At 41.7% G+C, this 14,934-nt stretch overlaps 1 long non-coding RNA gene across 1 annotated transcript; it reads left to right on the forward strand.

The window, feature by feature from the left end:
• Positions 1-2,814: 2,814 nt before the first annotated feature.
• LOC142008498 (uncharacterized) lies at positions 2,815-4,920 on the forward strand. The gene is made up of 3 exons (XR_012644165.1): positions 2,815-3,221; positions 4,244-4,300; positions 4,841-4,920. It is a non-coding gene; the product is annotated as an uncharacterized LOC142008498 (long non-coding RNA).
• Positions 4,921-14,934: the final 10,014 nt, after the last annotated feature.

Raw genomic sequence — 14,934 nt, forward strand, 5'->3', positions numbered from 1 at the left:
AATACTAAATACCAGGCCTTTGTGCACATTCTCTGTGCAGTATTTTGCTGTCTTTTAAAATATTGGAGATATTTTAAGTGTGTGGAAGGCAATGATCAGAGCTTTATCATTATTATTATACTAGAGGCTAGCCATATTAAGAGGAGATCTGAATAATTTCACTGACTACTAAACTTTTTTGGACAGTTATCTGTTCCCTCTTTTAACAGTTTGGTTAAAGGGGAGCATATTTTGAATTTGTCATTGAAGTCCATTCTGGTCTCTCACCTTCTTCTTTCTCCCCACCATTTTCATTTGAAAGCACCCAACTACCTGCCAAGGGCCGAGCCTTCAAATTCTGCAATCTGTGCCAGGACGGAGGCTCACCTGTTGTTCTCTCCAGGTTTTGTTTCTCTTTCCATGAGTAAAGTAGGACATGTCTCAATTCTCTACCAGCTCCACTTCCCGCAAATCCAGCTCCTCTCATCTACAGCTCTAATGGCTCATCCTTAACTCAGGAAACTGACTAGCTCACCTGTTCGGGGGGGATAATTATTTATTCAGCACTACCTACAGCCTGTTTAATTGCTGAGCAAACACATAGATGCGCCGTAACAGCTTTTACTCTAATCATAATTATGTAAGCAAATATATTGTGCATAGTAGTTACAACATCTTTTCACTGTTATAAAATGCTGCCTCTGCCAGCATGTTAATCATTAACCATTTCTGATGCTTTTTAATTTCTTCTTAATTTTTTAAGTTTTTCTCTTTTTAATTTTTTTCTTTTGTAATTTTTCTGTTACAGAAGACTTTCCCAGCGGATTCATTAGGATACGGTCACTCCCCGCCTTCTATCCCACCAGGAACTTATCAGGTGATATGTAAATTAGAATTGTCAACAAACAATATAGTCTTCTTATAACAACAGCTAATCTTAACTATTAGCCCATGGATTCCAAAGTTTTAAATGAGTTCCTGCTCTCTTTAAACAATGAGGAAAACCACCTCCCTCCTTGGCGTGTACAGTAAACCCTCAATTTAATGGCCTAATGGGGGTAAGGGGTGTCTGTTAATGCCAAAAGTCGTTTATATCTGAATGGTTATACTGTATGATGATGCACTGACCTTCCCAGCCCACCACTCCCCCTAGTCCTCTGCCCCCACCTTCCCTTCCCCATTCCTGCCTCATTCTTCCCCTCACACCTCCATCCCCCTTTCCCAATTACCAGGAGAGGAGCTGAATGCCCACCTAGCTCCTTCCACCTCCTGCAGCTCTCAGCGCTGCGGCTCCTCCAGCCCCCGGCTCCAAACCGCCTGCACGAAGGTAGAGCATGGCCGCCCCCGGCCTGCCAGCAGGCAGCAGCCTCCCAACACCATGGCTGCTGCTCAGCACCATTGCAGGCAGCAGTGGCTGGGCGCCAACGTGCTCCACACACACGGGGCTGGGGGAGGAGAACTCCTGAGCCCCACTGCAGCCCTGCCCCTGGCTCCACTGGCCCCAGCCGCAGCGGTGGTCCCTCCAGCCTCAGCTCTTCCGGCATCTCCTCCAGCCCTGGCAGTGACTCTGGTGAGTCTCCAGCTGTATAGGTTCTTCTTAGAAAAAATCCCCTCAGTTTTAAAGTGCCTTCATTTTGCATTTCATTAATGGCAAGTGGATCATGCGTCAGGGTTTGGGCTCTTTTAAATGGTCCAGGTCAGCAGAGCAGATACATTGTGAACAACAAGAAGTCCTGTGGTGCCTTATAGACTAACAGATATTTTGGAGCATAAGCTTTCGTGGGCAAAGACCTGCTTCATCAGAAGCGGGTCTTTGCCCACGAAAGCTTATGCTCCAAAATATCTGTTAGTCTATAAGGCGCCACAGGACTTCTTGTTGTTCTCGAAGATACAGACTAACACGGCTACCTTTCTGATACAGATACATTGTGTTATCTTTGCTAAAGAAGCCAAAGACAAAAACCAAAGTCTATTGACAGAAAATTTTCGGTAGGAGGGATAGTGAGGTACCCGTTCAGTAATATGACTAATATACCTCAAGCCTGAGATCCATCTTGAGATTATATTGGCCAGGTAATGAAATAGTGTCAGCATCCTTGTCTATTCAGCTGAGTTTTTTTGTTGTACTTGCTGTCTCTTTTCTCTTTTTTTTTTTTTTGTGCATAATCAGCTTCATACCAGCTAGCCCTTGTACAGCATGTTTGATCACTAGATCTGAAATGTTTTACAAAGATAAACACTATCATTCTTCCTGTTTTCAGATGGGGGAAAGTAAGGCAAAAGATGAAAGTGACTGGTGTTGAAAGAGGAAGTGGGAGATAGGGTTCAATTACTGGCTCTACCTGGATGACTTTGCACCTGAAACTTAATCTCTCTATACTTCAGTTTTTCATCTGGAAAAAAAAGATGTTAGTGCATTGTTCTGTTTGTCTTTTGTCTTGTTTACTTAGATTATAAACTTCAGAGCAGGGACTCTTTCTTTCAGTGTGCTTGTACAGTGTCTAACACAATGAGGTGCTTGTCCTGACAAAGGCCTGGCAGTGCTACTGAACTAAAAGAATAATAATAATAATACAAATAATAAATTAATAAAACATTAAAAGCTTTTGGCCCCTCCTTCACACTAATTTGTGCACCTCTGAAAGACTTTTATTTCCTGAACTTACTTGAGTTTAGTGGTCTGCAATGGCTTTCCTGATTTCTTCTTTTGTAGGTCTGTTGCTGTTAATTAGCAGTGATATATGTGCAGGTGGTAATTCAAGAGGTTCAACAAGGGCTGGGTGGTTCAGTAGCTCTTCAAAGTGTTCCCTCCATCTACTGAGCTTCTCACTTGGATTTGTTTGCATACGTCTCTCCTTATCCTGTACTGGCTGATCCACTGTACACGTGACCCCCGCTAGCCTGAGGTACATTCTTTGCATCAAATGGCAAGACTTTGTCACAGATGAGGAGTTTTGGAACAGATCAGGACGAGAACCACTTCATGTTCAAATCAAGAAGAACATCGGGATGGCTAGGCCACACTCTCACAAAACCGTCATCCAGCATAGTCCGTCAAACTCTCACATGGAGCCCACAAGGATAAAGCAAAAGAGGAAGACCTCAGACAACGTGGAGATGATCTACTGAGATTGAAGGACAGCAACTGGGGTACTCCTGGAGTCAGCTAGTTTTGTCAGAGTGAAATGGAGGAAACTTGTAGATGACCTACATTCCACTCTGAGTACAAGGGTTTAAGTCAAGTAAGTCAAATGTTCTGCAGCTTTATGGTTTTGGTAAGATGATTCATTCAAGACTTATAATTAAGATATAATACAAACGTAACTATTTTCTGAAGTGCTTTTTGCACTGCTGTAGAAGTTGGTGAGCTGCAAAGGTCATGGGAATGAGTTAAAACTGACACATGCGGGGTGCCAGCTAGCGTAAGATAGACAGACAATTGCACACTGGGGGGGTTGTGGGGTGAGAGGGCCCCTTTTATAGTTTCAATTTCAGCTTTGACTATCACAGAATAATCAGATTTTAAATCAGTGAAGCCCTGAGGCCCTTCCCACACACTAGATCTCACCCAGATCCCACGCCCCGCAGTGTCCTGCCCTGAAACCCCTCCCAAACCCTAACTCCCTCCCACATCCTTCACCCTACCTCCCACACCCTGCCTCCCACACTGCGACCTGCTTAGCTCCAGCCTGGAGCCCATCCTAGACCCAGACACCTCACCCTCAGCTATACCCCCAGCCAGAGCCCTCACCCCCTCACACACCTCAACCTTCCACCTCCTCTTGCACGCTGTACCCCTCATTTGGCCCCAACCCGGAGCCTAGGGGCCCCACAAGATCTTAGAGTCCTGGGCTGCCAGAACAGTTAAGTTGGCTCTGATAACATTAGTGGTAGTTTTAAAATCCCAAATATATTTAAAAGCACCAACATCATAGCCACATTTTAAAGAATCATTCATCTTTGATGTTTACAGGAACTAACTATGTCAACCTTTGGTTTTCCTCTTTATCTTTCAAAGACAAAAGGTAGATTAAACTTCTAACCTCCACTTATTAAAATACCTGGTTGGAGCACTGTGTTCCATCAGTGGGTTACATTCCTCCCTCAGTATCTCACCAGGGCTCCCAAGTGAGTCTGACCCAAGGATATTAATGCCATTCAAACAAGAAATATGAAAATGCATAAACTTACAGGTGCCAAGTGAGCTTTTTCAATTTTCTGTTTAGACAGATAATGAACTAACTGGAAATAATTTGGTTTGCAGAATCCAACATCTGCCACTTTGCTGGTCATCTTTATCTCCAGTTTCACGTAACAAAAGGTTAGTAATCTTCATGTGATTGCATCTGCCTTAAGCATAAATTTGATAAAAAGGTGCTTACTTCTGGGAGTATGAATAAAAATAATTTAATCAAATCCCTTATAGATTTATAAAGAATAAACCCAGGGATTTTCCTTTCCTCTTCCATTGTAATTAAATATATTTGCAGATTTAAGATATGCAAGATATTTAAGGTATGCAGATTTAAAATATTGCATGTATTTTTTATATCAAAATGATAAAGGGACACCTTGCATAGAATCCGAAATGGATACATCTGCAAAATCATACTTGAGCACATTAGCTAAACTGCTTGCAATGGCAACATGCTTTTTCTTAAGATATAAAACCTTAAGAAGAAGAAAAGGAAGCAGTAAGGCGAAAGTGTCTGCCTTACACTCCAGTACAGCAATTTTCTAGAAGTCAGGCAACTGGAATACAACACATACTGCAAACAGATCAACCCAGGCACATATACAGAAAATCTGTGTATCTAATGCTGTCTGGCAGATACGAGCTTTCATTTTCTATGCTTTTCAGTTGTCAGATCTCTGTAGACAGCAGGACATCCCTGAGGTCATCACCACAGTCATTTCAGTGAAGGACAAAGCAAGCCTACAGTATGTAATAATAAAGCGTGCTACCTGGAGCTTTTACTGGCACACATGCTGAGGTGCAACAAGTGTAGAAGCCTTTTGTGCTGTAGTCATATGAACGCAGGTGTGATGAGATATATAATGATAGCAGTGATCAGCTGCAGTGATATGAAACAAGACACTTCTCAGAACGATCACGCATTACACCCTTTTGAACAAAAAGGGTTTTCTCGCTACTCATTTTTTGTGTGTTTAAATGAAAAACAAATGAATCTCTGGTATGACTAGAATTGTGTTTCTACTCATTACCTTTTCATTTGAAGCCCAAATTCTTTTTTTTTTCTTTTTTAAATGGTCACTGCAGCAGACTGGAAGTGATGCTCAGATCAGAAGCCTTGCTCACCCAGGGCCAAATTCTATCCTCCCTCACCCCTTGTGCAAAGCAGGTAGATAGGACCTACATAAGTGTTGGCAGAAAAACCCTTTTCTCCACCTCAAGCTGAAGGTGGAGATGGAACAGGAGAAACACCCACATATGGCTTTAAGTCCAGTCCAGTATCCTGTGGCTTTGACTAGTAAATCTACAGTCATTCTCCCTGACTCACTTCCAAACTCCTTGTGCTGTGGTAAAGTAGGCCCCTCCTAGGAACAATACTTGTCCATACTACAGGCAAGGCTATACAAACATTCCACTAAAGCCAGCTACGTCATCCACAAGAGATTTCTCTCCCCCGCCTCCACTTTTTCTTTATCCTCCCTCAGCTACTGATGTCCAGGTAGTAAAAACATTCACTCCATTGCAGCCAACCCTAGCAAACCCAAACCAAAAAAACAAAAAAAAAAACAAAAAAAAAAAATCGCATAACAAAATCATTCCTGATTAATTTATAAATACCTTTGCCCCCATTCCATTTTAATAGGGTTCTCTCATCTTACATCTTTTCCAGATACATCACACAGGAGATGTGGCCTTATCTTAATATCAGGCACAAATTGATATGCCTGCCTGAAGAACCAGAGACTTGCAAGATCCCATGTTATGAGAGATCCCACGTAACATAGCAAGCAAAACAAATTGACCTAGAAGCAGATAGTACACAAGCAGTTAAGTTGGGGTGCTCACACAGGTGTTTTTTACTCATAACAACAAAGCAGCAAAAGCAACAGCTTTATTCGCCCTAGCCTCTGATTTTGTGCACTTGAGTCCACGACAACATACTTGTCAAAAGCAGAAAACAAGAATGAGACAGAAAGGGGGAGAACGACAAATAGGTGAGAGGAAGATCAGCACGATTGCTGTTGTGCTCTGAAAGGAACGCGCCAGGGAACTGGTCAAATCAGCATTGGAACAAAATGTTCTGTACTTTGTTGCTGGAAACCTGAGAGGAAGATTTGGAATCTCAGGGTGTTGGGCAAAGTTTGGGGTAGTACAGTCAGTCACAGGTGGGTTAATTTGTACTGGGGCCTTGGGCACAAAGAACAGCTAAGCCTCCTACACACACCTTGTTCCACTCTTCCTGAGGCCCTAACTCCTGGCCTGGTCAGAAGCGAGATCTGGGCTGTGTCAGAGTTACCCAGAGAGCCCAGGCTGTTGTGAGGTGCTCTGGATCCTCCACCCACCCTGTGCAGGGCTCCCTGGGTGGCTATTACCATGGCCCAGGTCTGGTTTTCAGCCTGTCTAGAGAGTAGGGGTTTGGGGGGAAAAGGAGGTGCAGGGGTAGAGCTCATTGGCCATGTATCAATCCACCACTTGAGCCAGTCTTACAGTGGCCCCTCCTACTAGGCTGGGAGAGGGGTTTTAGCAATGGGAGGGCTTAGACCTGCCCACTTCCCAGTGCACAAATACTACTAAAGTGACTCTTGAACAAGGACCTGCTTTAAATGAAGACTAACCTGTGGAAAGCACTGGGTGTACAAGAGCCACAATGAGAGCAGATTGTGGCTCTGTATTGCAATCTCATATTATACACCCAAAGGAAATCATAACATTTTCCTCTGATTAGTGCTTCTTCATTTAATTCTTAATTTCACATTTTAACTCTCTTTGTCTCTCACCCTGAAGTTTTACTTATTTAATATTCTGCCTCCAACTGTCTGCCTATACATCCTTGCAGTCAAAGGCTGCACCTACACTACTGCGATCTTCTGAAAGAAGTTCTTCTGGAAGATCTCGTCTGAATAAACTTTTTTTGAAAGAGAGGCGTCCATACACAAAAAAGCAGATCGAAAGATCAATCCGCTCTTTCGATACAGAGCGGCCATGCAGTCCCCGCTCCTTCGAAAGAATGGGAGAGGGATTGAAAAATCCCGTGCCATGAGGACTGCTCATTCGAAACAAGGGCCTGCAGAGCTTCTGCACACGTTTTTTTTGAAAGCTTTCAAAAGGAGGTGCTCTTAGGTTGTATCTACACTACCCTCCCTTTCATGTAAATGTAATGGATCGAAAATGTTAATGAGGTGCTGATATGAATATTCAGCACTTCATTTGCATAATGTCAGCCACTCACCACATTGAAAGTGCTGCTTTCAAAATGCAAAATAGCTGTGTAGCTGGGGTTCCTTTGAAAGGAAGCCCCGTTTTCAAAAGTACCCTTTTTCTAATTTTTTTTAAGGGAAGGGTGCTTTTGAAAGTGGGGCTTCCTTTCGAAGGAACCCTGTCTACATGGCTATTGTTTTACATTTTGAAAGCAGCACTTTCAATGTAGTGCATAGCCACAGTTATGCAAATTAGGTGCTGAATATTCATATCAGCATCTCATTAGCATTTTCGAGCCGCTGCATTTACATGCCCCTTCCGAAAGGAAGGGGCAGTGTAGACGCAGCCTTCCCGATCTGTGAGCAGAAGATGGCTTCCAGAAGAATAGCCATGTTCTTTCAACTGCAGATCAAAAGAGCCCCATTTTGTGTGTGGACACTTTGCATGCTCTTTCAAAAAAGGGTCTGACTTTCCCAAAGAACTTGCTAGTGTAGACATGGCCAAAGTGAACAAGGAATGTAATGTTAATGTCAAATAGCTTCCTAAAATGTAAAAAGATACACCAAGTTCTGTTAAAAATGTTTATAATCTTTGGAACATAAGTAAGGTATCATTTTAAGTGATTTATTTTTGTCTAGTTAAGGGCAGTAGCTCTTTAGACATGCTGTCAAATACAGTGAATGAAGTCTACCATAGTTAAGGCTGATTTTGAAAATTAACTTTATCACAATTCCAGCCTCTTACCACAATTCCTCATGCTCTGGTACAGTTAAAAATGCACATCTACATAGATACTCCAATGGTCAAGATCTCTCTCTCCTTCATTCAAAATTGCATGTGGCTGGAAGATGATATAGAGGCAACATCATTTAGGTCTGGAAATGCAAGAAGGTAGCTGCAGAAAACTGTGAGCCAGCAGTAGTACAATATATTGTATTATGTATTTCTGATTTAAATTGTTTGGCTTAACATGTCATAAATGCATATATATTTACATACCATAAAATAAATAAATAGATTAAGATGCACATTTATTTTATAAAAATATGTCCTGTATTGCCTATATGGAACTGCATTATATTAACATTTATTTTCATTAGGGATCTCATGCAAAACCCATTAAGTTTAGCAGGAGATTCTTTCCACTGATTTCAGTGAGATTTGGATGAGGCCCTAAAATGAAATGTAACAAGAAAGAACAGGGTCTAACTTTATACCAAATGTAAAAGCAAAGCAAGTTCCCACTTCTCTGAGTGGAAAAAATAACTCACATCCTTTTCTCAAAATGACACTTGCAGGAAACTGTCCAGAGTTGTGAATAATTGATAGTAATCCAGGATTGCATATAATGAAAATAGACTGAGCCACCAGTGATAACATCATTAACTTTTGTGGCTTTTAGTGTATCTGGATTTATCCCTTATTTTCATGAGGAAACAGAAACCTAATCTATGATTACATAAGAAATCACAGTTGTTAGTCACCTTCCTCCATCTGACCTAGAGGTGAGAAGGCATGACCTTCAGCTGCAGAAAAACAGACTGTGACTTGGGGCATTAAAGAATCTTGTTCCAGGAGCAAGAACAAACATGAATATCTGTAAGACCTGCCATTCAACAGAGGGCAGTCGTAGACACACGCGGAAGCTAGTGTTTTATACTGGGAGGACCGGCAAAACCTTTCATCTCTTTGTAAATGTTTTCCTTGGATTTTTCTGATGCAAGAGGAATGCAGAGATTACATTAGAATATTGATCAGCTGAGCCCATGGCACAAACCCATATGTAGTTATTAACTCTGAAGGCTCCCAGAAGTACAGCTGTATCTTGATACACAAAGTACTGGTATAACATTAAGAGAATATCTATCACACTTCAGATATTAAAATTAAGTTTTAAAGGTAAAAATATAAAGTAATAAAGAATATTGAGACTTAAATTAATATATATTTAACTAATTTACAACACATGTACTGCACTAGCATATGCTTTACAGCAAAGTGAAAATGCAGATGTTCAGTTATCCCTAGTCTAGGCTGCTTTCCAATGTCATCTGAGTCATCTGATGAGTCATATAACTGAAATGTGCAGGAATTCTGCCAGAGAGGAAAAAAAACACATTTTCCCCAATTACTGAGAAGTAAAATATTTTTGGAGCAGAGCTCAGTATGTGTTAGGAATATTAAGGGATTGATTCTTGCTTTGTCTGACATTGCATTCTTTCAAAAAGCATGCAGCCTAGATTCCCTTCTTAAATCCTTTTTCATGGCTCTGTGTGAAACAGAGTACAATACTGTATTTCACGTTCAAAGAGAAAATGACTTTTACTCATTCATCTCTTCATCATATTTAAAATCTACAGCCCCAGGACCAATTTGACCTGCACTTTTTAAATAAAATGTGGGCTGTAGAAATTTGTGGGTTTTAGAACTTTGAAGGTTTACGTCAAAGTAAGATGGATTTTGAAGAACGAACAATATCCCTAGTTCAGTTCAAGTTTCCATTGCTATACAAAATAATGTGTTGAATTCAAACCCTAGAACCCACTCCACCTTGAAATGTGATCTTTTGACGACTACCTACCCTCCGAGTGCTGGTGATACTTTTTAAAGTCACTGACAGTCCTACTTATGACAGCTTAATTAGTAAATAAATGAAGATGCAGAGCTTCACCGTTTAGGTGGTGGATGGTCGTATTAGCTGGTCTTTTGTTAATCCACAGACAGCCTGGCTTTGAGCAAGCTCTCGGCTCCATGGGGGAGGAGGGGTGAGGCTGAGCTCCCACCTCACGTGCTGATGAAAATCAGCTCATGTGCCACTCTTGGCACCCATGCCAGGAATTGCTGACCTCTGCCTTAGAAATACTATGATGTGTGGTCAGTTTTCCTATATTAATAAATGCCTGATGAGGAGGGTCGGGAAAAACAATGCTGGAAAATAAAATCACCACACCTCTAGTAGTGCAGGACACCTTCTGCCCTCAGACATTCATGAACAACTCCCATGACCTCTGCAATTGGAGCAATGCAGAGAGCAGAACTTGGGCTGTTATCAGCAAACACTGCAGAGGTATGAGAGGGGTAGCCAAGTTTGTCTGCATCTTCAAAAACAACAAGTCGTCCTGTGGCAACTTATAGACTAACATATTTTGGAGCATAAGCTTTCGTGGGCAAAGACCCACTTCATCAGATGTTGCATCTGATGAAGCGGGTCTTTGTCCACGAAAACTTATGCTCCGAAATATCTATAAGGTGCCACAGGACTTCTTGTTGTTACTGCAGAGGTAGAAATCTAAAGAAAAGGGGATAAAAGTTGATTACTGTTTCAATCAATGCAGAGCCAAAGATCAGAACAGAGTGGTCCCCAAATCAAAGTATTTTCCCTGTACGTTACATTATAACCTCTAGTACTTATAAACATTGCAGTTTGCTAGAGAAAACAGTAGTACAGGCTGAACCTCTCTCGTTCAGCACTCTTGGGACCTCACTGGTTCTGGACAAGAGAATTTGCCGGACCATGGGAAGTCAATATTGTCTAGCAGGAACACCAGCACTTCCACTGCTTCCTGGGATCTTAGAACATATTTAGGAGTAATTTATATCTAAATAACAGCACAGAACACAGAGAGCCAGGAATGGTGGCTGGAAACAAACATTATGAGACCACTGGAAACTTGGCCCCACCCATGATAAGTGGTCAGCTGGCTAACTAAATTCCTGCCAGATTAAGGATGTGGTCAGACGTAAGTGTCAGAATAGAGAGGTTCAACTTAGATTATAAATAGGCTATTGCAAACCAATGAATCTCTACAAAACAGCACTTCTGGTAGGCTCACTGATGACATTGCAACAGGGCCTCTGCTCAACGGTGGGCTGCTTCCTCATGGCTGTGTGTAGGGAACTGTTCCGCCCAGTCTGACATCCCTTCCTCTCTCTTGTTCTCACTGAAGCCCCTCTCACACTCCAGGAATTGTGGTGCATCCTGTCCAGGATTTAAGAGTGCTCCCTCTGTCACTGGCTTTCCAGCCAGGTCACTCTGTGGTGCCCCTTCCTGAAGTAAGTCTCACCAAACTGGCTGCTTGGGTATTGTTCCTTCTAATACAAAGCTATGTCACTTCCTCAGCAGCTGAACATGGGCCCACCCGCTGCTCCAGGTTCAGCTCCAGGATGTGCCAATCTCTGGCCAAGTGCTGCACTGTCCCAAACCTTGCTACTGTTTTGCTGTCTTTTCTTGCACCTCCACATGGGTGGTATGTCAAGTAGTCCTCTGCCTCACTTCTTCCACATCCCACAAACCCAGAGTCCCAGTACCATAGCTGCCAGCCCTGTCTCAGGAGACCTAGAGCCTGCAACCCCCCTCAGTCCCAGAGCGCTAGGAGGGAGATTGCATGGTGGTGCTGCTGCTTCCACCACCCTGGAGCACCAGGGGGGAGAGTGCAAAGTACCACCACAGCCCTCTCCAGCCTGACAGCACTAGGGAGGGAAGCTGTTGCAGCCCCCTGCCTCTCAGCCCCAGAAGGTGGACATCATGGCCTCAGCCCCTTGAACTCAGTAGCATAGCTGAAGTGGGGCCTGGGAGAGGATTGTAGACAGGGCCATATGTGGCTGTTTGGGGAGGCACAGTCTCCCCCAGCCTCTTCTACTTCTTGCCCATGTTTCTCCACTCTTCCATGTCGGTCCTTCCCACAGGACCTGGGCCCCTGGACTTTTACTCTCCCACTGGGTGCCCTCGTTTCCCTCTCTAATTCTGCAATACCTAGAAGTTTGTGTGTTCTTTCTCTGCCCTGTGTCTTTCAGGTGATAAAACAGCACTTTTTTTTTTTTTTTTTTAATACTTCCGTTCCCCAGGGTTTTCATATTGGAATTACTACCATTTCCACCCTACCAGAATCACTCCTTTTTGCCATTTAGCATGTTAAATAATTACAAGATAACCCTTAAACTGCTGTCAGAGAAATACTTAAACAATGTTGTGCATGGTATCTTTACTTGTGATATATTCTTGCTGATATTAGTAGCTGTCTCAAGTTCTTGCATATCAACCCATTCATTCAAGTACAATATCTTCAAATTTACCTCAACTACATGTTAGAATAGGATTCTTTTCAGTGAGTTCTCTTGTAATCGGGAGGAAAACTTCATTTTGTTTTTCATCATTATTTGCCCCGCTGAAAGCTTCTGCTAAAATGGCTCTCATTGTCAGAGCTTCTAGCTATGTTAGCAGGCCCAGTAAGACATGAATGTGACTGCTCTGTCTGACCTCCATGCATTCTGCTGATTGCCTGCATATTTCTGGTATCTTAGTACATGTTGAACCTCTGTAAGCTGGAACTCTCCCTGTAGTCTGGGATGATTTTAGTTAGCTGGATGATCACTTATGGGTGTGGCCGCGTTTCCCCATGGTCCCAGAAAGTTTGTTTGCAGCCACCAATCCTGGCTCTCGGTGTTCTGTGCTGTTATTTAGCTGTAATTTATCCCAAATGTCTTCTAAGAGCCCTGTAAGCAATGGAAGTGTTAGTAATGTGATAGAAAATATCGACCTCCCATCATCCAGCAAATTCTCTTATCTGGCACTGTTCAGATCCTAAGGGTGCCAGACGAGAGAGATTCAACTTGTATCTTTGTTTATTTACAAATAGCACTTCTTTCAGCTCCCCTTCTTTGAGCTTTTTATAATGGATTGTGCTGTTGTCTTACTTTTTTTATTCTTCATTATAATTATTGCTATTTAAGGGATTTTGTTCGTGTCTTTAACTGCCATTTTGCATGCTTCATTCCAGCATGGAAATAAGATGATTTCTGGAGAACGTCAGTATCCCAGCTTTGGCTACCGTAGCTACTGTTTTAAGCCCTTTATAACATTATCATTTAAATTCTGTCACCAGTCACACAACGATTATTCACAAAATCAGTATGTTTACTTGTAAATAATTCCCAATTAACTTTCTTAAAATTCCAGGTGGGTAATTTTCCATTACCTTACACCCTACCTTGCCCTTGAAAAGTAGTAAGAATAGGGTAACGATCTCTTCCCATTTCTTCTTTCTTACATATTTCTCAATTGCATTTACTTGCAATATCTGTTGTTATAATTCCCTGGTCTAAGCAGAAAAAAAAAACAAACCTACCATCTGCTGCATTAAGTCTAATTGGGGTGCCTCCATTTAAAACCACGGGATTATTTTTATCAATTAACTTTTCTAAACAGGGGCCATATTTATCAGTTCTTACGTCCCTGAAATTTAGTAGTTATAACACTGCATATAATACGTGGTCTTATAGCTCCAGACATTTTAGTTTCCCTTTGGGTTATAGATATTATAAATCCTTAAAGAAAAACTCCTCTTTGGCATTGGGATCTCAACAGCATTATATGTTAGGTTGAATTCTTCTCTTTCTAGTAGTTTCACTTTCTCTTATGAACGTACAAACGGCTCATCCTCTTTCTAGTTGTCAGTCTTGCCTAAAGGCAAAATACCCTAGAATTTTAAAAGCCACCTTTTCAGCCAATCCTGTTTCCTGGGTACATATGTTAACTGATGTAGGTATTCATTTCCAGGTCATTTCCTTTTAGTTCTTGACCATCTGTTAGCAGACTGTGCCCATCCCAACAGAAGAGCGAGATCCCTCTAGCAGTCATATTTCTCCATTAATTCAATTCAAAAATGGATTTAATACAGTCTTTGACAAGTTGATAATATACATAGAAGTATTTGTTCCCTACCCTTGCTGCAGTTTTCATTTTTTCTGATTTTTATCATTTGTGATATATAATTTATTACTTTTACATAAATGCAATAAATCTTTCTTTCATTACTAATATGGTGCCTATTCCTATTCCTCCAGTATTTATAATTTTTTTATAAAAATATAGGCTGTGTCTGCAGTACACCTTTTCCTGTGCTAGTTGACTCTTCCCTCTTCACCAGATACTTTGAGAATCTCCTTACAGTTTCCACATAAGACATTCTACCAATTTTTATCTTTTGTATCTTTTTCACTTGCCATGTTGCAATACACCCTTTGGGTGCTGGCCTGTGATTACATTCGACCTCTGTCCCCTCTATACAAGTTTCATGGGAATATTCTCCCCTATGTTTACCAGCTCTTGTTTTCCCTTTACAAAAACCTGCTACACAACCATACCATTGGCACTGGTAACACCTTAGCAGATGGGGAATTTATGATTTGGTTCTGAATATCAGAGATCCTGGTAGCGTTAATTTCTCTGGTAGAGTCCCTGTCATAAATGGAATTAGAATCATTAATGATCTCTTGTTTTCTTTTCCTTTGCTAATCAGGTGCTTGCTTACCTGCTCTGATGTCTTCTCTAGTGCTCATTATTTGACAGCCCTAAAAACACTCCCTATGTCACCTCCTTCCTTTTGGGTCACATACTTTAGTAGCTGGCAACTTCTTTTAACTTTACCTAGCATTTTCATTTTGAGCAGTGCAGCAGCTTGCTCCTTATTTTACACTCAGCTAGCAGACCCCTGCATCTCCTAGCCTTCTAGCTCTTATAATGTCCCATGTGCTTTTTAAAATCCAGGCAGCTGCTTTCCCCA

Source organism: Carettochelys insculpta, chromosome 2 (genome assembly GCF_033958435.1).
Source record: "Carettochelys insculpta isolate YL-2023 chromosome 2, ASM3395843v1, whole genome shotgun sequence".
NCBI classification, from domain to species: Eukaryota; Metazoa; Chordata; order Testudines; family Carettochelyidae; genus Carettochelys; species Carettochelys insculpta.